Raw genomic sequence first — 23,171 nt, forward strand, 5'->3', positions numbered from 1 at the left:
ATGGTAATCTTGAAGCAGAACACTCAAAAACATTTCTACAGAATATCTAAAAAGCACGACAACTGGACCAAACTTTGGTCCAATTGCCATGATTTAACCTTTTTAGATACTATTGGCCTGGATGATTGAATCTTCATTTACATGTTCTACAGAATAGCAAAATCAAAAAAGAAGGAACAGCTGCTGCTGCTGCTTTGACTTCCTCTTCTATGGCTTTTCCCAAATCTGTTATAAGGAACTTCAACTTCTTTTTCTCCCACTCTCAATTACCTTAGCCTGGAAGAAGCCTTGAGATGTGAGTAGGTCCCATCTAAAATGTTTACCTTGCAGCTCAGACAGCTCTACTTATGCTCCTGACCGCTCCTCCGATTGTTATACTTTTGTTGGCAAAATGCAAGTTTCAGATTAAGAAAACAGAATTGGTTGTCTTAATTCTATCATAATACCTCTGACTAGTATTTTTGTTGATGACAGTGTGGTTTCAAAATTAACCAAGACGGAACTAACTGTCCTAATTCAGTGACTAGAAATATTACTACATCAAACAGTTGTGAAATTAAGCATGAATCTGTGAAATAAAAAATTGCTCAATTTGGCTTTCCGATTTAAAACTTAGTGATGTGATTTACTTTTAAAAAAAATGCAGCATCTTAATGGTTAGCAAATTTTTTATGGCATGAAGCTTCATGGACTATATACTATATATAAGGCCTCATCACACAAGAAGAAAAATTTCACAGCTTTTGTTGATAATATCCTTATCAATCTCAAAGAGAAGCTACATGTTGCATCTCACTTTTTGCAGGCAACAAATATTTCACAAAGTCTTCCCATTTTCTTTTGGAGATTGCTCTTATTTCTTTATTGTGTTTCTATTGTTTTTTCACTGATGCAATATATATACTGCAGCCTCTTCTGTTTCTGAAACATTGCTGTGTTAAATTGTTGTCATGATTATTTTTTCTTTTTTGATTATTTATTTGAAAAGAAAGGTATACACTGAATAAATATTATAAGCAAATAAAATATTAGGACAAAATAGTAAAAAATTATAGAATTAAATGTAAGAAATCAACAAAACAAAATCAAACAAAAAAGAAACAAATATTGAGAATATACATGAACATTCAACTCGTTCTTTTCTATCTAGAGATTTCCACTGATGTTATTATCTTTCTTTCTTAAATCTTATTCCTGACTTCTAAGCTTAAAGCATGTTTCATTAGATTATTTGTTGATTCTTACCAGAACATTGAAATTTATTATGTGGGAGGGGGTGTTGTCTGATCAAAAGCATTTCATAAATCTCATAATTATGGATTTGAATCCATATTCTTAATTCTAGTTCAACATCACAACATCACTTTACCACTGTCAAGAGAACAATGCTCTCTACTTAATTTTGATCTACAATGTCATTTATTGATCTTATTTTTTTCATTACCAAAAAGGAGTTCTACTATATCTATGCTTAAAAAATTCAGGGGGGCACTAAACTAAACCCACACTGCAGAGAGACGGAGCCGATTCATTGGTTCCGTCCCAGGCGCCTGATGGACCCAGAGAGGTTTCTGACGGAGCTTGGGCCGTTTCCTGAGGATCTAGCCCACAGCTTGGCTGAAGAACTAGTTGCCACCTGGGAAAGGGTGGCGACAGGGGCTTTGGACTGTGTCGTGCCTTTGTGGCCTCTGACCCGGCGCCGATCTCGACTAGCTCCTTAGTATTCTGAGGAACTGAGAGAGATGAAATGCCGGAAAAGACACCTAGAGAGTAATTGAAGGACCAGCCACTCTGAATCTGATCGAACACTAGTAAGGTCTCATATTCAGACCTACTTAGTGGCGATAAGAGTGGCAAAACGTGAGTATTTTTCCGCTCTTATTGCATTGGCAGATAACCGCCCAGCTGCCCTGTTTAGAACCACTCCCTTCTTTTACAGGGAGCTCGGGAGGACCCCTTGCAAGGGCGTGCTGAGGATTTTGGACAATATCTGCACGATAAAATCACTCGGATCCGGGATGGTCTGGACGCTGATTGAGTAGATTTGGGTGGGATGACTGAGGTAGTTCTTGAGAATATTATCTCAGAGGAGTTCGATACTGTGGCTCCTGAGGACATGGACAGGATACTGGGGAGGCTGAATGCGACCACATGTTTATTGGACCCATGTCCCTCCTGGTTGGTACTGGGCACACAGGAGGTTACACGAGGCTGGCTTCTGGGAATTATCAACGTTTCTTTGACGGAGGGTGTCTTCCCTACTGCATTGAAAGAGGCGGTGGTGAGGCCCCTCCTCAAGAAGCCCTCCCTGGACCCAGCTGTTCTAGCGAACTATCGTCCTGTCTCCAACCTTCGTTTTGTGGCGAAGGTTGTTGAGAGTGTGGTGGCACGACAGCTCCCCCAGTACCTGGATGAAACTGTCTATCTAGACCCATTCCAGTCCAGCTTCAGGCCTGGTTACAGCATGGAGACGACTTTGGTCGCGTTGGTAGATGATCTCTGGAGGTCTCGGGATAGGGGTTGTTCCTCTGTCCTGGTCCTATTAGATCTTTCAGCGGCTTTTGATACCATCGACCATTGTATCTTGCTGCGATGGCTGGAGGGTTTAGGAGTGGGGGGCACCATTTTTCGGTGGTTCTCCTCCTATCTCTCTGACCGATCACAGATGGTGTTGGCAGGAGAGCAGAGATCGGCCGCAATCCTTGTGCGGGGTGCCACAGGGATTGGTTCTCTCGCCTCTCCTGTTCAACATCTACATGAAGCCGCTGGGTGAGATCATCCGTGGTTTTGGGGTGCAATGCCATCTGTATGCTGATGACACTCAGCTGTACATTTCCACCCCTAACCACCCCAACGAAGCTGTCGAAGTGTTGTCCCGGTGTCTGGAGGCCATGCGGGTCTGGATGGGGAAAAACAGACTTTGACTCAACCCTTCCAAGACTGAGTGGCTGTGGATGCCGGCATCCTGGTACAGCCAGCTGGTTCCATCGCTGACTGTTGGGGGCGAATCATTGGTCCCTAGGGAGAGAGTCCGCAACTTAGGCGTTCTCCTGGATGTATGGTTGTCTTTAGAAGAACATATGACGGCCGTTGCCAGGGGAGCTTTTTATCAGGTACGCCTAATATGCCAGTTGCGTCTCTTCCTAGACCGGGATTCCCTATGCACGGTCACTCATACCCTTGTCACTTCCCGCCTGGACTACTGCAATGCTCTCTACATGGGGCTCCCCTTGAAGAGCACCAGGAGGCTCCAGCTGTTCAGAATGCGGCTGCGCGGGTAATAGAGGGAGCAACACAATGCTCCCATGTGACACCTCTCCTGCGCAAGCTGCACTGGTTGCCGGTGGTCTTCCGGGTGCAATTCAAGGTGTTGGTTATCACCTTTAAAGCGTTCCATGGCATAGGACCGGGTTATCTATGGGACCGCCTACTGCCACCAATAGCCTCGCCCCGACCTGTGCGCTCCCATAGGGAGGGCCTCCTCAGGGTGCCGTCAGTCAAACAATGTCGACTGGCGGCCCCCAGGGGGAGGGCCTTCTCTATGGGGGCTCCTGCCCTTTGGAATGAGCTGCCCCCGGGGTTACGTCAACTCCCTGACCTCCGGACCTTCAAATGTGAGCTTAAGATTTTTTTGTTCTATCGTGCGGGGCTGGCCTAACGCAATTTTAATGTGGGGCTTTTATTAGGGTTTTATGACAGTTTTTAACTTATTTTGGCCAAATTAGAATCAGATTTTTAAAATGTTTTAATTTTTGTTTACGTTGTTTTATTCTGGCTGTAAACCGCCCTGAGTCCTTCGGGAGAAGGGCTGTATAGAAATTAAATAAATAAATAAATAAATAAATAAATAAATAAATAAATAAATAAATAAACGGAAAAAACTAGATTCAGAAAACTTTGATTCTTTGCTGACTTATCATGGTCATCCAGATTTTTGCAAGTCAAAAATGCTTATTTACCAAAATTTTAATATATTGTTTCTATTGAAGTAATTGTGTTTTTCTTTTTCAGTGGCATTACAATTCTTTTTTAAAAGATAGCTAGTCATAAGCAGTTTTTCATCAATTTGTCATTGGGAATATGAAACGTTGTTTTTTAAGAATTAAATCTTACTCATGTGGTAGGAGATACAGTGATTAAAAAATCACTTCCTTGTGGTTCTTGTTACTGGAAGGAAAACCACATTCTAAAATGCAAATACTAATTAAAAATAAGAACAGAATTCTATTTTTAAGCTATGTTTGTAATAACGATTGTGTTGCCACCAATTAAATATGTAGCTGACATGTTTTAATCAGCATTTCAGTCAAGTGACAAATTGATGGTCAGATTGGTGATTTACAACAAAATATAAAATCAACATTAAAATCAGAAAAACAATTTAAAAAACTACAGTAATTTAAATGAAGAAAGCTCATATATGGGTATTAATGATGCTGGAACACTATAAGGATTGTAAATGTGATAAAATGATGAAATATGTTCAATAAAAATAAATTTAAAAAAATAAATCAACAAAGATCTGCTTTAAAATGTGTATTGTGTGTGTGAACAAAGTGATCAAGACCCTCTACACAAGATAGCCCATTTCAAAATAGCGGAATGGCTAAAGAGAAGATTCAACAGTAAGTTGCAAGAGAAGCTAATGGTAAGTTTAGGGAAAACTCCTTGGATCTTAATGAGCTGGAGATAATATAAAAAGAATCATTCTCCAAATAGCATTCATCCAAGCTTCAACATGTGATCCAGGGCTTTAACATATGATCAAGAGGGATAAAATCACCAGAAGCCAGTAAGAATACATGGGGTCATTATTCCTTTGTCTATAGTCAATTATGTGTGTGGGCACATGCATGCACAACCCCACCCCCATGTTCCTCCACTTTTCGCATACAACAGCAAAAAAGTTAGCCATCACTGCACTAGAGGAATCAATAATTGTGTATTTTAGAATAAAAATTGATGCAATAAACTATCTGTGGGAGAAAAAAAAATCTGCCAACAAATATTCCTGCTGTGGGAAGTACACCCCAAAAGGACAGTGCTAGAAACCTCACAGCACCAGAAACCTCAGAAAACAGTGCCAAGAAACTCAAGCCAGCCCTTCCCCCTTTAAGAAAACCTTAAGATCCCCACCCTGTTAAAGACCTTGGAGTTTTCATATCAAATGATCTAAATGCCAAAGCCCACTGCAACTACATTGCAAAAAAGGCTTTAAAAGTTGTAAATCTAATCTTGCGTAGCTTCTTCTCCAAAAATACTACACTACTAACCAGAGCATATAAAACATTTGCTAGACCAATTCTTGAATACAGCTCGCCTGTCTGGAACACATACCACATTTCTAACATCAATACAATTGAACGTGTCCAGAAATATTTTACAAGAAGAGTTCTCCACTCCTCTGAATACAACAAAATACCTTATGCCACCAGACTTGAAATCCTGGATTTAGAAAATTTAGAACTCCGCCACTTTCGACATTACCTGAGTTTAACTCATAGAATCATTTATTACAATGTCCTTCCTGTCAAAGACTACTTCTGCTTCAATAGCAGCAATACATGAGCACACAATAGATTTAAGCCTAATGTTAACTGCTCCAATGTTGATTGCAGAAAATATTACTTCAGTAACAGAGTTGTTAATACTTGGAATACTCTGTGGTCTCTTCCCAAAAAACCCAAAGCTTCAACCAAAAACTGTCTACTATTGATCTCACCCCATTCCTAAGAGGTCTGTAAGGGGCATGCATAAGAGCACAAGCGTGCCTACCGTTCCTGTCCTATTGTTTCCTTTCATTATATCCAATTAATATAGTCATTACATACTTATGCTTATATATATGCTTATATATTGTATAGTTTTTTCATGCTTATGCTTATATAAAAAACTGTTCTTGTGTCTAGTTGTTCTGGTGTGCAATGCTCTGTAGCATCGTTTTGAAGGTAGGAGTTGAAACATTTTATGTCCAGGATGTGAGGATCTGTAAATATTTTCACGGTCCTCTTCTCAATTCGTGCAGTATACAGGTCCTCAGTGGAAGGCAGGTTGGTAGCAATTATTTTTTCTGCAGTTCTAATTATCCTCTGAAGTATGTGTCTTTCTTGTTGCGTTGCAGAAGCAAACCAGACCGTTATAGAGGTGCAAATGACAGACTCAATAATGCCTCTGTAGAACTGAATCAGCAGCTCCTTGGGCAGTTTGAGCTTACTGAGTTGGCGCAGAAAGAACATTCTTTGTTGTCCTTTTTTAATGATGTTTTTGATGTTAATGTCCATTTGAGATCTTGCGATATGATAGAACCTAGAAATTTGAAGGTTTCTACTGTTGATACTGTGTTGTCAAGTATTGTGAGAGGTGGAAGTATGGAAGGGTTTCTCCTAAAGTCTACCACCATTTCTACAGTTTTTAGTGTGTTCAGTTCCAGATTGTTACGGTCGCACCACAAGGCTAGTCGTTCGACCTCACGTCTATATGCGGATTCGTCATTGTCTCAAATGAGACCAATCACTGTTGTGTCATCTGCGAACTTCAATAGTTTAATAGATGGATCGTTGGAGATGCAGTCATTGGTATACAGAGAGAAGAGAAGTGGGGAGAGCACACAGCCTTGGGGAGCCCCTGTGCTAATTGTACAGGTATCTGATGTGAACCCTCTTAGCTTTACCTGCTGCTTCCTGTTTGTTAGGAAGCTTGTGATCCACTTACAAGTCTGTTCAGGTACTTGTAGTTGGTTTAGCTTAGTTAGAAGAGTGTCTGGAATGATGGTATTGAATGCTGAACTAAAGTCTATAAAGAGGACCCTTACATAGGTCTTTGGAGATTCAAGATGTTGTAAGATGTAGTGGAGAGCCATATTAACAGAATCATCTGTTGATCTATTTGCTCGGTATGCAAATTGCAAGGGGTCTAACAGTGGATCCGTTATGGTTTTCAAGTAGGAAAGCACTAGCCTTTCAAAGGCTTTCATGACTACAGATGTTAAAGCAACTGATCTGTAGTCATTCAGTTAAGAAACCGTCAAAGAAAAAATGATCAGTTGGGCAAGAAATTTTGTACATAATATTCATCTGGATTAATGGGATAAATTGTGGGAGAGAAACTATAAGCTAACAATGTCAGCTGCTTATAAAGAAAATCTGTACAAAATGTTTTATAGATGGCAGTTGCCACCAGCAGGATTGGCCAGGATGTTTCCAAATAGGTCCCCAAATTGTTGGAGATGTGGTCACAAACAAGGGACATTCTACCACATATGGTGGACCTGCCCTCAGATTAAGAAATTTTGGGGGAGATAAAAAACTGGCTGGATGAAATAACAGGGCAGAAAATAGGGGAAAAAAATGGAACTATTTCTATTGGGTATTCTGGAAGGGAGTATGGAAAAAATATACAATAGATCATATTACATATATTGAAGGGTCCTCTTGCGCCTGCGAGGTGCCCCCGCCTCGCAGGAATGGCCCGTCTCACTACCAAGGGCCGGCCTCAATGACGGGTCTTGGGACCCACAGAGGTGGCATGCGAAGAGAAAGAGCCTTTGGGGTTTTTTAGATAGGGCATTTTTAAGGGGTGGGAGGGTTAGGGCGGGTGTTGGGGGTAGCCCGTCGGGAGGGAAACCAGTCCCTGCGCGCGCTCGTGGTGATTATTTAGTGGGTTCGGAGGTTATGGGGGGGGGAATGTGTTCCTTTTTGTGAGGGTGGTTCCATTTGCACGGTAAGTGGGAGGGGCAGATATGACGGAAGGGGATCGTATTGGTCTAGGGGGTCACGCGTTCGATGTCTGCAAGCGATCGCGTGCCCCGATCCCTCTGACTTTTCCCGTTCCCCGGATGGTCAAGACCCTCAGAGCCTGGGCCTTCGTCTTATGTTATGCAACGCACGGTCCGTGGCCAATAAGGCCCCCCTAATACACGATCTTATCCAGGGGCGCCATGGATCTTATAGGCGACGGAGACCTGGTTGGGCACTGAAGGGGGCGTGCCCCTGGTCGAAATGTGCCCACCGGGTTCCCGTGCATTCCATCAGCCGAGGGCCCAGGGTAGGGGTGGGGGGGTGGCGGTTGCTATTAAAGAGAGTCTAGAGCCGAGGGAGACCACTGTACCTCAGATCGCCGGGTGTGAATCCCTCTTTGTGAGATGGGGTCATAGGTGTCAGATGGGCTTGCTGGTCACGTACCTGGCTCCTTGCTGCGTGACAGCTGCCCTGCCTGAGCTCCTGGAGGTGCTTGCCGGGTGGCAGTAGAGACCCCAGACTTTTAGTCATGGGGACTTTAACTTGCCATCGGCCGCCTGCCATCGACAGTGGCTCGGGAGTTCATGGCTTCCATGACGGCCTTGGACCTGACTCAAGTAGTTGATGGCCCCACTCACATCGGGGGTGGCACTCTGGATCTTATTTTTATCTCTGGTCAGTGGTTGAAGGATCTGGATTTGAGAGATGTAGTCATAGAACCTTTGTCATGGTCAGATCACTCTCTCCTTCGCCTGGACTTTCTGACCGCCACTCAACACCGCAGGGAGACGGAACCACAACGTTGGTTCCGTCCCAGGCGCCTGATGGACCCGGAGAGGTTCCGGACGGAGCTTGGGCCACTTCCTGAGGGTCTGGCTCACGGCACGGCAGAGGAACTAGCCGCAGCCTGGCAACGGGCTGCGGCTGGGGCTTTAGACCGTGTTGTGCCTCTGCGGCCTCTGACCCAGCGCAGATCCCAACCGGCTCCTTGGTTCTCCGAGGAGCTGAGGGGGATGAAACGCCAGAGAAGACGCCTAGAGAGCTCCTGGAGGTCTAGCCGTTTAGAAGCTGATTGGACACTAGTTAGGTCCTATACTAGGACCTACCTAGTGGCACTGAGGGAAGCGAGGCGTTGCTACGCCTCCTCCCTCATTGCGTCGGCAGATAACCGCCCAGCCGCCCTTTTTCGGGTGACCCGTTCTCTCCTTCACCAGGGGGAGCGGGATGACCCGTTGCAGGGACGTGCTGAGGAGTTTAACGGTTATCTATACGATAAAATCGTTCAGCTTCGAGACGGTCTAGACCAAAATTGCGGCGATTCAGATGAGGCGTCTGAGGGTGGTCTTGGTGACATTTGTTGGGATGAGTTTGACCCTGTGGCTCCCGAGGACATGGACAGGTTGTTGGGTAGGCTGAATGCCACCACGTGTTTATTGGACCCGTGCCCTCCTGGCTGGTGCTGGCCACTCAGGAGGTGACACGAGGCTGGCTCCAGGCGATTACGAGTGCCTCCTTGTTGGAGGGAGTCTTCCGCCGCCTTGAAAGAGGCGGTGGTGAGGCCCTCCTCAAGAAGCCTCCTGGACCCGCTGTCTTAGGTAATTATCGTCGGTCTCCAACCCGCCGCGCGAAGGTTGTAGAGAGTATAGTGGCATATCAGTTTCCTCTGCACCTGGATGAAACTGTCTATCTAGACCCGTTCCAGTCCGGTTTCCGCCCGGTTACAGCACGGAGACGGCTTTGGTCAAGGTGGATGATCTCTGAGGGCCAGGGATAGGGGTTGTTCCTCTGCCCTGGTCCTATTAGACCTCTCAGCGGCTTTCGATACCATCGACCATGGTATCTGCTGCGCCGGTTGGGGGATTGGGAGTGGAGGCACCGCATCGGTGGTTCTCCTCCTATCTCTCCGACCGGTCGCAGACGGTGTTGACAGGGGCAGAGGTCGGCCCCGAGGCGCCTCACTTGTGGGTGCCGCAGGGGTCGATTCTCTCGCCTTCTGTTCAACATCTATATGAAGCCGCTGGGTGAGATCATCAGTGGCTTCGTGTGAGGTACCAGCTGTACGCTGATGACACCCAGCTGTACTTTTCCACACCGGCCACCCCAATGAAGCTATCAAGTGCTGTCCCGGTGTTTGGAGGCCGACGGGTCTGGATGGGGAGAAACAGGCTCAAGCTCAATCCTCCAAGACTGAGTGGCTGTGGATGCCGGCATCCCGGTACAGTCAGCTGAGTCCTCGGCTGACTGTTGGGGGCGAGTCATTGGCCCCGATGGAGAGGGTGCGCAATCTGGGCGTTCTCCTGGATGAACGGCTGTCTTTTGGAGACCATTTGGCGGCCGTCTCCAGGGGGGCTTTCCACCAGGTTCGCCTGGTGCGCCAGTTGCGCCCCTTTCTAGACCGGGATGCCTTATGCACGGTCACTCACGCCCTCGTGACGTCTCGCCTGGATTACTGCAATGCTCTCTACATGGGGCTCCCCTTGAGGGGCATCCGGAGGCTTCAGTTGGTCCAGAACGCGGCTGCGCGGGTGATAGAGGGAGCCCCTCGGGGCTCCCGTGTTACACCTATCCTGCGCAGACTGCACTGGCTACCTGTGGCCTTCCGGGTGCGCTTCAAGGTGTTGGTGACAATCTTTAAAGTGCTCCATGGCATAGGGCCGGGCTATTTACGGGACCGCCTACTGCTACCAAATACCTCTCACCGACCCGTGCGCTCCCACAGAGAGGGACTCCTCAGGGTGCCGTCAGCTAGGCAGTGCTGCCTGGCGACACCCAGGAAGGGCCTTCTGTGGGGCTCCCACCCTCTGGAACGAACTCCCCCCAGGACTTCGTCAACTTCCGGACCTCCGAACCTTTCGTCGCGAGCTTAAAACGCACTTATTCATCTGCGCGGGACTGGATTAGATTTTAAAGTTATTGGTTTTAAGGGTTTTTTATTATTTATATTGTTTTTTAAATTCGGCAATAGAATAAGTTTTTTAATTGTTGTTTTTAATTTGTATTTATATGTATTTTAACTGCCTGTGAACCGCCCTGAGTCCTTAGGGAGATAGGGCGGTATATAAATTTGAAAAATAAATAAAATAAATAAATAAATAAATGGCAAGTAGAATTGTGATAGCACAGAATTGGAAACACTCAAATATCCCACTGAACCAATTTATAATTTAAAAAAAATATGAATGTGCAGAAATGATCGATGGAAATGAAGGAGAGGGAAGATACTGAGTACTATCGAATATGGAGCAGATGGTATTTCTGGCTGGAGAGTAAGCATATAACTTAAGGGAGATTTTTGTCATGAGACTGAATTCTGAATAGAGGCTAAGATAATTCAAATAAGAATGTTAGTTTAAGATAGAGATACTTAGAACTAGAATCTGTATATAGAGGTTAAATAGGATAGAGATACCAAGGTAGGAAAAGCTGTTATGAGTAATGTAATTTTGATGTGTTTGTATTTGTTTGTTTTATATCTTTTTGTTTTTGTGTATTGTGTTTTTTTTGTATTGTGTATTTTAAGTTTTGGAAATTTAATAAATATTTTTCTAAAAAAGGTTCAGATTCACACTTCTAAGTGGCTTGCAAGCCAGAAATACAGCTGTGTTACTATCTTCCTGGCCTTCCTGAATCAAAGAACCCTGCTTTCTGGCAGCTCATTTCTGTGTCATTTCTTCTCAGCATTAGTGACTGCTTCCCAGGTGGGAACAAATTCAGGAATATTTATTCTAACACTGGAATAAATTTTATTCATTTTTCAATCTGCTGATGTCCAGAGCCTGCTTAAAACAAACAATGGGTATAGTACTTTCTGGAGCTTCACTTGGCAGGAGCCTTTTCATAATGATCTTCATCCATTTTGGAACTATGACCAGTACTTCTCAGCTTGTCCCTGAAATGCCGATGCTTGTGTAGCAGCATTCTGGAGAAAATGAAATTACATAAACAGTCATTTAATGGAAAAAAAATACTGTTTTAATGCATTATTGTCAGTAGTTGTCTACTGAATGATAAATTATTATCCATTAAATATTTCTTTATTAATAATTTTTAGTAATGTTCCTATAGCAGTTTTAAATTTTACTGTATGACTTTATCTCCAATAATCAATTCCTAGGGAAAAGGAAGATGGACAAGTTTTTTGGAACAGAATATGGGATAAACCCAACTATTGATATAGTATCTTCCTGAATCAATTAATTATAAAGTCATTGCAAATTTTGTTTCCCAGACTGTAATAACACTCTACTGTTTAGTGTTCATTGTTTGGCCTGCTGGGCAACATGCTAGTTATGCTGATCCATATCAGAGCATTAACCCTAATTCCTTAACCCTAATCCCTGGGGGGCGGTTGGTGAAAGGAATATACCTTATGTGATGCATGATAGCAAAACTTTATTTTATTTCAAAATAATTTATTTTATAGTTATTTCAAATAGGCTAGTATACATAATGTATCCAAAATCCAGGACTTGTGACTCCTAGGGAATTGAAATTTGGCAAATTTTATGATATAAAAATTATTATAAAGTATTTTATGAAATGACAAAATGTCATAAAATATTTTCGGTGGTCAGTTTTGATGCTAAGGTAGATACATCTCTGAATATTTTCCTAAATTCTTCAAATACATTAGAATCTCTGCCATTGCTGAAGGCATTGCAGAATCTGGAAAAGAAATATCTTTGAAACAATGTTCAACATTTAACTATGGAAATCAAGTACATCTGAAAAATAAAAAATTCAGACAATCTCTCTTTCAGTTACAAAGAAGTTGATTACAAGGACTTTGAAGATCACAATATTAAACACCATCACTTTCTGACTCTGCCCACAGCTTGTAGTTCAATTCAGATCAGCTCAAGGTTGACTTAGCCTTCCATCCTTCCGAGGTTGGTAAAATGAGGACTCAGATTGTTGGGGGCAATATGCTGACTCTGTAAACTTAAAGAATGCTGTAAAGCAGAGATTCCCAACCCATGTACTGGGCCATGTCCTCTTTGGAACTGGACTGTGTAAGCAGCAGGCAGGCATGCCTGCGTGTGCAGCTCTATTTGAATGAGCGCATGCACTTACTGCTCACACAGAACTATTTCTTCTCCCCCACCCACCAATCCACAAGGCAGAAACTTTGGAAACCACTGCTGTAAAGTATTGTGAAGTGGTATATAAGTCTAAATGCTGTTGCTAATAACCCAGAATGTTTCAACTATTCAAATACCTTTTAGAAGACCAATTTAATGTCCCCAAAATTCCTTAGCAGACCTGCTGACTTTCATTTTCCAGAAGGTTAAAGAAGAGCCATGATAACAGATTCTAGATCTGATCCCATTCAGCAGGGGTACTTTGTGAGGAAGTGACCATGTCATCTTGTAGTTTAAGATAAGTTGGAAAGAGAAACTGGAGCATAATTGTAATCCAGTGGTGGATTTCTACTGGTTCACACTGGTTTGCATGGACTGGTAGTAGTAATTTGGCCTGGATCACCGAACTGGTAGTGCTGGCTGGCCATGCCCCCGAACTGGTTGCCTGGTTGCCACTCATTTGCCCCGCGTGCACAATGTTCTTCGATGCTCACTCACTGGCTCGACACTTGCCTTGCCAATTCCAAACCCTATATATGCCTTTACTTCACCACGTAGTGCCCACTACTCACCTCACAACTCACTCCTCATGCGGTGCCCATTACTCACTTCGTGACTCACTCCTTATTCCTGATACTTCCCTGGCATAACTTGCTTGCGCATGAACAGACTGCTCTGCAGCTTGCTGAACTCGCCTTCCATGGTGCCTGCACCCCAATGAAATTGCCTCATCCCCCCTGTCAGGCTCATGTAGGTCGTGATGCCCATGGCACTTGGCTGAGGCCTTGCTTGCCACCCCCTAGTCTCCAGGCTCGCGGAGCTTGCAGAGCCCACCAGCAATCACCTGTGGCCTTGCCTGCTGCTCGCCTCAGTCCCCAGGCTCGCAGAGTTCATGGTGCCTGCCAGCAGTCACCTACAGCCTTGCCTGCCGCCCGTTCCTAGTCCCCGGGCTCAAGGAACTCGCAGAGCCTGCCAGCAGTCACCTGCAGCCTTGCCTGCCGCCTGCTTTTAGTCTCCAGGTTCGCGGAGCTTGTGGAGCCTGTCAGTGGTCCCCTGCAGCCTTGCCTGATACCTGTCCCTTTTGCCAAGACTCATGGAGCTCACATAGCCTGCTAGTGGTCACCTGTGGCCTTGCTTGCTGCCCGCCCCTCATCCATAGGTTGTGGAGCCGCTTCGGCATCCCAGGCTAACCCACCGTCCCTCCCTCCAGTCTCCAGCTTATGTTCAGGTTCAGGAGCCGAATTCCGAGCAGCTGGTCTGGTTGCCTGCCTGGCTGGAAGTGGAAGGCATCACACAGCTGCATCCATCTCATTGGTGAGCAACTGAATCTGCCTGCCGGGTAAGTGGCTGTTTGTTTTCTTTATTTATGCTTTAAAAAATGATTGTAATACTGTTCTTTTTATGAATTTTTATTGTTTTTAGGAAATGTTATTGTTTTTAGGAAAAGTATTTTTTTTAAATGTTACTGTTTTTAGGAAATGTATTTATTTTTGGAAACGTTATTTTTTTTTTAGGAAATGTATTTTTTTAGGAAATAGAGTCATATAAAATTTAGGAAATGTTAGCTGCTTTTATATGTTCAGATCAGTAGTGGGTTGTTACCAGTTCGCACTGGTTCGGGAGGACCAGTAGAGATAATTTGGGCTGGTTCAGAGAACTGTTAGTAATTGCTGGCTGGACATGCCCCCGAACCAGTCCCGCTTGCTCGCCTCAGCCGGCTGACGCTCAGTCACTCCTCACTTATATTGTGTGGGTCCTCACTTGCAGCTTGCCTGCCTGAAGCACTGCGCCCCAACTGAGCAACCCTGATCTGTCTGCCAGATAAGCCTGTGAGTCGCAGCCTACCTAGCTGCCCCTGCTCCCCCACCATCCCAGCCTGCCTCCCCTACTCTCTTCCCCTCAGCCCATAGCCCTGCCATGCTTCCCTGCCTTCCACACGGCCTTACCAGTGTTCCCGAGACCAGCTTGCGAAAGCAGGCAAGCAGATCTGGCCACAGGAACTGCCGGGAAGGCAGGCAAGCATGGCAGGGCCACCCAGCTGTGGGGAAGAGAGCTAGCAGCTTACTACCTTCCTTGATGCCTTGCCATGCTTGCCTGCCTTCCACATTGCCTTCCTGGGGTCCCGGTGGCCAGATTGCGAAGTCAGGCAAGCGGAAGGCCACGTGGAAGGCAGGCAAGCATGGCAGGGCTGCGGGGAAAGAGCTAGCAGGCTTCTCCCTTCCCTAAAGCCCTGCCATGCTTTCCTACCTTCCACACTGCCTTCTCTGCATCCCAGTGACCAGCTTGCAAAATCAGGCAAGCAGAAGCCACATGGCAGGCAGGCAAGCATGGCAGAGCTGAGGGGAAAGAGCTAGCAGGCTTCTCCCTTCCCCGAAGCCCTGCCTTTTCCTCTCCAGCTTCTGCTGGCAGCGAGAAGGAAGAGGCAGAGGTGGCAGTGGCAGCGGTAGAGGAAGACAAGGGGCCAATAGCAGCCAGCATGGTTACCCGGTGGGCTCCCTTCACATGGCTCCCTTCAGCATCACCACACACACACACACACACACACACACACACACACACACACACACACAGAGAGAGAGGCCTCCTTCAAGAGGCTTCATAGGCCAAGGCTTTTTTCTTCTTTTCCCCTCCTGCAGCCTCCTTGGGGGCTTTGCAGCATGGAGGACGCCACCTCCCAAGCTTTGGGGAGGGAAGCAGGGCGCGTTAAAGAAAAGTAAAAGAGAAGCGGAGTGGGGTGGGATTTAGTCCCCCCCCTCGCGATCCTCTTCCAAGTGCAGATGGTTCCTCCTTTAATACCTGGTCCTGAGCTTGACTGGCTGAACAGCATGCCCCCACAGTACCCTCCTGCCTGTCCTTCCTTCTTCTGACAGGCTCCAGCGATTTGTTGTGGGAGCCCTTAGCACACTTGCTCCCTTCCTGAGGTTATGTGGCCATGCTTGTGTGCTGCAGGGGCTGGGTGGTTTTCTGGACTGTGCCACTCTGAGATTGGGCCTTCTGACATTTCAAATGTGACATTCAAAAGTGAGTGTGTGGGTCCTCACTGTGAAATCAGCCCCCAAAGCAGATGAAAGGAGTCTCGGAGGAGAGACTGACACAGCCCTTTGGGCACTAGGGTTACCCAGCCACCGAGCACTGGACTAAGGTCTGCCTTTCACCTCTCCAGTGGAGAATGGGGCTGCCTTCCCCGGTGCTTGGCTCTCGGGTGAAATTCCAAGGGAGCATAGCGGTGATCGGAGGAGCTGTTGGCTGGATCAAATAACCCAGAAGGCCTGGGGGAGGGCGCTTTGTTGCTCAGGCCGAGAAGCGATGTGGGAGAGAGAGAGCCAGCTTTGCTCGCTGAGGAACTTTGGGAGTTGAAATCCACACAACTAAAAGTTGCCAAGGTTGGAGACCCCTGCCATAGACTACTTTAGGAGCAAAGTGGTAGGTTTTGCTGGCATTTAAGGAGGAAGGGGAGGGAGGGAGAGAGACAGACAAAGAGAGAGAAACAAAGAGAAAGAAAAAAGATAGATAGATAGATAGATAGATAGATAGATAGATAGATAGATAGATAGATAGATAGATAGATAGATAGATAGTGTCCCACTCCTCCGCTGACGGCCAGGTCAGGGAAATCCGAATCAGGCATGCCTCTGCAGCTCTGCCAAAGTCCTAGCAAAGGGCAGGCAGGAGACCAGAAAGTGACTTCAGCAAGATATGTTTAGACTTTGCCTGACTCAGAGAATGCCAGAAAGCAGGTCCTTTATATAGGCCATGGGGTGTGGCTCCATGACTCAGCACTTATCCAGGCCTGCCCCTCCCTTCCTTCTGTTGCCTCTGTCTATCAAGTCTTCTGACGCGAGGGTCACTCCAGTCTGCAGCTGTTGGCAATTGACCTCCCTCAGGCTCACATGCTGTGGAGGAGGGGGAGGGGTCTAGTTGCTCCGTTTGCCTGGGCATGGAGCCAGAGCTGGGGGCTGGAGACACTTCCTCCTCTTCAGCCTGTCAGGGCATGGAGCCAGGGCTGGGGCCGGGAGGCATACTAGGACATTCCTCCGTGTTCGGAAGCAGATAAGAAGGCCCCAGCTGTGGTGAGATCAGACGAGACACAACAGATAGATAGATAGATAGATAGATAGATAGATAGATAGATAGATAGATAGATAGATTAGAAAGAAAGAAAGAGAGAGAGAGAGAGAGAGAGAGAGAGAGAGAGAGAGAGAGAGAGAGAAGGAGAGAGAAAAGAGAGAGAAAAAGGCAAAGAAAGAGGAAGGGAGAGAGAGAGAGAAGAAAGAAAGAAAGAAAGAAAGAAAGAAAGAAAGAAGGAAGGAAGGAAGGAAGGAAGGAAGGAAGGAAGGAAGGAAGGAAGGAAGGAAGGAAAGGAGAGAGAGAAGAGAGAGAGAGAGAAAGAAAGAAAAAGAAGAAAGAGAAAGGAAGAGGAAGGAAGAGGGGAGAGAGAGAGAGAGAGAAGAGGAAGGAAGGACCACAAACCCTGGCACTAGATGTGGCTTCAGAAGACACTTTGAAACAGGACAGCAATCTAGGGCTGAAAGGGACCTTAGAGGGCATCTAGTCCAACCCCCTGCTCCAGCAGGAAACCTTACATCGTCTGGATTATTTTGGTGCCTCTGACAGAGAGGAAAATTGCCAGAAAGGAGAAGGCATTTACTAGGACAAGGCTGCCATGCAGAGGAAGGTAGAGATAGTCCTTGACTTATGACCAGAATTGAGTCCAAAATTTTGGTTTCTAAGCAAGAGCATTGTTAAGCGAGTTTCACACATTTTATTCAATCCATGATCTGTCCTGGCTCTAACAGTCATGTGCAACTTAGGGCAGAACATCTGAAGAAGTGTGTAATGTTCTAAATGTACAGAAGTTATTGTTAAATGTGTGGCAGAAAGTGGACTCTGGGTGTTTTTCCAAACGTAGTAAGTGAGGTTGAATGTGTATAGTTTTAGAAGAGGTGTGTGTATGTACATACACATACTGTATATTTAGTAGATAATGTATATATATATATATATATTTTATAAAAAAGTTTTATTTTTACAATCATATCAAATAATTCATCCAATGTACAATTATATACAATTAGTCGGGCTTGCCCAGTCACCACCCCCCTTTTTAACTCTCTTCCCTCTTCTACCTTCTTCTGCCTTCTTTCCAAACCTTCCTCTCCTTCTCTTATCTACATCCTCTCCTCCCTCCACCCTCCACTCCTTCTCCCTCTTCTACCCCTCTTCCTTCCTCTTCTCCTCTTTCCTACCTCCTACTCTCTCTTTTCTCCCTCCCCACCGTTCTAAAATGGTAACTGGGCAGCCCCGACCCTACATTAATTCTTCAATAATCCCTGTACATTAACCATCACTCCATCTCTACCCTCAAACCCCCCCCCAGTTCCCTCCCCCTTGCCCCCCACCCCGACTTCCCAGAACAAAATGCAGGGTATCAAAACTAACAATCATAATCCAAAATAATTCCTAAATTATAATCTCTAGTCACTCCACACTTAATCACACTCTCAATTCCCCTCTCCTTCAGAAATATATCTAATACAAAATATTTCCTAAATTTACTCATATGCTATTTGATATTTTTTTATCTGATACTTATTTTGAATATAATCAATCCACATTTTCCATTCTAAAATATATTTTTCTTGTGTATAGTCTTTCAAATAAGCAGAGATTTTAGCCATTTCTGCCAGATTTGATACTTTGAGTGTCCATTCTTCAATTGTAGGTAATTCTTCTTTCTTCCAATATTGAGCAATCAAAAGTCTTGCGGCTGTTATTAAGTTCAAGATCAATTTAGTCTCTATAGCTGTACAATCCATAATTATTCCTAATAGAAAGAACTGCGGAGTAAACTTAATCTTCTTTTTCAAAATATTCTGCATGATCCACCATACTTTAATCCAAAATGCTTTAACTTTTTTACAAGTCCACCATATATGGTAATAAGTGGCATCTTCACAGTCACATCTCCAACATTTAGCCTGTACATTAGAATACATACATGACAACTTTTTGGGGTCTAAATGCCATCTATAAAACATCTTATAAAAATTTTCTCTCATATTTTGCGCTGTAAATTTCACATTCCTCACCCAAATTCTTTCCCAAGTTTCCAACATTATCGGTTGCTGAAAATTTTGTGCCCACTTAATCATACAATCCTTAACCAGTTCAGTCTCTGAGTCTATTTCTACTAATACACTATACAACCTCTTAATATGCTGTTGGCCTTGATCTCTCATTTGTTTTAACAAATTATCCTCAGTTTGCTTAACACCTATTTTTTGATCTAGTTTCCATCTAGCTTGTAATTGTCCATATTGGAACCATGTATAATTTTTCCCTTCTTCCCCCATCTTTTCTCTGGATTTTAATTGTAATTCCCCCTTTTCCATACAAAGAAGTTCTTTATAGGTAACTACCTCCATCTTTTGATATATATTTATATTTTCTATCATGTGTCTCGGGATTGCCCATATTGGAATCTTTCCATCTAATTTATATTGATATTTCCTCCAGACCCTCAATAATGCATTTCTAATTATATTATTTTTAAATATTTTATCTACTTTCTTATCATATAATAAATAAGCATGCCACCCATATAACAAACCATAACCTTCTATATTCAAAACTCTTTCCTCAGTCAAATTAATCCAATCAGTAATTAATGATAAGACAACTGCTTCATAATACAATTTTAAATTAGGCATTTTAAGACCCCCCCTTTCCCTTATATCCTGCATTATTTTTAATTTTATTCTTGGCTTTTTGCCCATCCATATAAAGTTATTAACCCCCTTTTGCCATTCCTGTAATTTGGTGTCATTCTTAAGCACCGGTATCATTTGAAACAAAAAAGTTAAAGGAAGATATCAAGCCGGGCGAAATTACCAAAGGCTTTTTTTGAAATGATGGAGGACTTGGAATTAAGAGATATTTGGAGAGAATATAATACAGAAGAGAGGGATTTTACCTTCTTTTCTGACAGGCATCAATCATTTTCGAGGATTGATTTTATTTTGATTTCTAATGATTTGTACTCTAGAGTGAAGAAGACGAAGATTTGTTCAAGAACTCTATCTGATCATAGTCCGGTTTGGATTGAATTTGATCGGGAAAAGGAGGCTAGGAGATCATGGCGGTTGAATGAGAATTTGTTTAAATATGAACAAAATGTAAATGAATGTAAAAAGCAAATGAAAGAATTTTTTATTATGAATATGAAAAAAGAAACATCTATAGAGATGATTTGGGACACTAGTAAGGCGTATATGAGAGGAAATCTTATACAAATGAATATTAAATATAAAAATAAATTGCAGAAAAAGAAAAAGGAATTGGAAGAGGAAATTAAAAAGAAAGAACAGTTATTGATAAATAGCCCAGGAAATAGTAAAATAAAAGAATCAATAAATATATTAAGAGGTCAGTTTAACATGTTGATGGCAGATCAAGTAGCAATTAGTTTACAATATGTAAAACATAATACGTTTAATAATGCCAATAAGCCAGGAAGATGGCTTGCCTATTTAATAAGGAAAAAACAGAAATCACGAACGATTGATAAAATAGAATATAGGGGTAAGGAAGTTTATCAAAAGAACTTGATTAAAAAAGCATTTTTAGAGTATTATAGTAAGTTATATACTAGGGATATGATTGATGATACAGAGATAGAAAGATATTTACAACAACAAAATATTTGTGAGCTTACAGAAAATCAAAGAGAAGAACTGAATCAATTACTTCAGAGGAAATTTTGTTAGCAATTAAGCAAATTAAAATCGGTAAAGCACCAGGTACAGATGGTTTAACAGCTGTTTATTATAAAAATTTACAAAATGAGATGGTTGAACCACTTAAAGAGTTATTTAATAAAATTCAAATGGGAGGAGATGTTCCCCCTTCATGGAGGACAGCCTTTATTTCGTTAATACCGAAGGAAGATCGAGATGGTATTAAAGCAGAGAATTATAGGCCTATATCACTTTTAAATACTGATTATAAGATATTTGCCAAGATACTTGCTAATAGATTAATGCCAGTGATGAATCAAATAATTCATAATGATCAGTCAGGATTTATTAAGGGTAGGCAGATGAGATATAATGTGAGGCAAATTGTAAATTTACTTGAATATTTGGAACGAAACAACCAAGTCTCAGCGGCGTTCTTTTTTTTGGATGCTGAAAAAGCTTTTGATAGATTGGATTGGCAGTTTTTATTTAAAGTAATAGAAAAAATGCAATTTGGGGATTATTTTATCCATGCAATTAAAGCAATATATCAGAAGCAAACAGCACAAATAATAGTAAATGGTGGGTTAACAGAAACTTTTAAAATTGGGAAAGGGACGAGACAGGGATGTCCCCTGTCTCCATTACTTTTTATTTTAACTTTAGAAATTCTTCTGAATAAAATACGTGGTTCCGATCGAATAAAGGGAATTAGAGTTAAACATCAAGATTACAGATTAAGAGCTTTTGCAGATGACTTGGTTGTTACTGTATCTCAACCAATATACTCAGCTACTGGTTTAAAAGATATAATTGGTCAGTATGGCAAAGTATCTGGATTTAAGGTGAATCAGCAAAAGACAAAGATGATAATTAAAAATATGAATATACAACAAAAAGAAGAGTTAGAAAGAACTACAGGTTTTGAAATCGTTAAAAAGGTTAGATAATGTATATTTTTGTGTGCCTATACACACTATACTATGTAATATGTATGTACACACATAGGATTTAATAATATATTTTGGATGTTCAGTAGTAGTAAATAAATAGACAGGGAAATTGTATCTCATTGAGACCTTTGAGGTGAGGAAACGCCAGGCACCCTAACCCTAACCTTTGACGTGAGTGATGTCAAGTTGGCCACACCCACCCAGTCACATGACCAACAAGCCACGCCCACCAAACAAGCCATGCCCACAGAACCGGTATTAAAAAATTTAAAACCCACCCCTGGTTCAGATTTGTGTAAGCTCTGTGAGATTCTGTGTGTTTATATAGTGATTCACACTCACTACAGACACAACAATGTCATAAAGCTTGCACAAAGCTGCACATATAAAAGCAAGCTATTGAATCACATAAAATGTTGTTGTGTTTTATGTGACTCAATAGCTAGCATATTCAGATTTGTGCAAGCTTTGTGAGATTCTGTGTGTTTGTGTAGCAATCCACACCCACTACAGAAACACGCAATCTCACAAAACTTGCATAAAGCTGCACACATAAAAGCAAGCTATTGAGTCACATAAAATGTGGTCGCATTTTATGTGAGTCAATATATGGCATATGCAGATTTGTGCAAATTTTGTGAGATTCTGTGTGTAAATGTGATAACTGGTTTTTGAGGTTGTGTAATTTTTGTGAGGTGGTTGCCTCTTGCAGCAACCAAGTTTTATGTGACTCAATAGCTGCTTTGATACGTTCAGCTTTGTGCAAGTTTTGTGAGCTCCTGCAGCTTGATGGGTTTTGATGTGTTTTTGATTGCTCTGGGTTTCATTTTCCTGGTTTAATCTTGGTCCAGATCTTTTGTATTTCCTATCCTGGGGATTAATTCTAATAATAATTAATTAATTAGATGATTGGATATTCAGCTATTCAGTTCTAATTAATTTTCTGCCAGGAAAGAGGAAATAGGGAGCTCCAGGTGAGTTATTTTTAGCCTGATTCCCCTTATCTTAATGGCTGTAGTTAAGTGTTCGTTTCAGCTGGTGCTTTTTCCTGGGGAAAGGGCTGGCTTGAGTTTCTTGGCACTGTTTTCTGAGGTTTCTGGCACTGTCTTTTTGAGGTATACTATACTTCCCACAATAAATAAATAAATAAATCCCACAATTTTCATATCAAATGATCTAAGTGCCAAAGCCCACTGTAACTACATCGCAAAAAAGGCTTTAAAAGTTGTAAACCTAATCTTGCGTAGCTTCTTCTCCAAAAACACTACACTACTAACCAGAGCATATAAAACATTTGCTAGACCAATTCTTGAATACAGCTCGACTGTTTGGAACACATACCTCATTTCTGACATCAGTACAACTGAACGTGTCCAGAAATATTAAGAGTTCTCCACTCCTCCAAATACAACAAAATACCTTATGCCACCAGACTTGAAATCCTGGGTTTAGAAAATTTACTCCGCCACCTTCGACATGAGCTGAGTTTAACTCATGGAATCATCTATTACAATGTCCTTCCTGTCAAAGACTACTTCTGCTTCAATAGCAACAATACACGAGCACACAATAGATTTAAGCTTAATGTTAACTGCTCCAATCTTGATTGCAGAAAATATGACTTCAGTAACAGAGTTGTTAATACTTGGAATTCACTACCTGACT

At 43.0% G+C, this 23,171-nt stretch overlaps 1 protein-coding gene across 1 annotated transcript in view; it reads left to right on the forward strand.

Annotated features, from left to right (window-relative positions):
* The first annotated feature begins 273 nt into the window (after positions 1-273).
* Positions 274-23,171, forward strand: part of LOC131196623 (C-C chemokine receptor type 5-like) — a 62,006-nt gene continuing 39,108 nt past the window's right edge. The window contains exon 1 of the mRNA XM_058179643.1: positions 274-295. The gene's annotated coding sequence lies outside the window, so the exon portion shown is untranslated. The remainder of the gene's footprint in view (positions 296-23,171) is intronic.

The sequence above is a fragment of the Ahaetulla prasina genome, chromosome 4 (assembly GCF_028640845.1).
Source record: "Ahaetulla prasina isolate Xishuangbanna chromosome 4, ASM2864084v1, whole genome shotgun sequence".
NCBI classification, from domain to species: domain Eukaryota; kingdom Metazoa; phylum Chordata; class Lepidosauria; order Squamata; family Colubridae; genus Ahaetulla; species Ahaetulla prasina.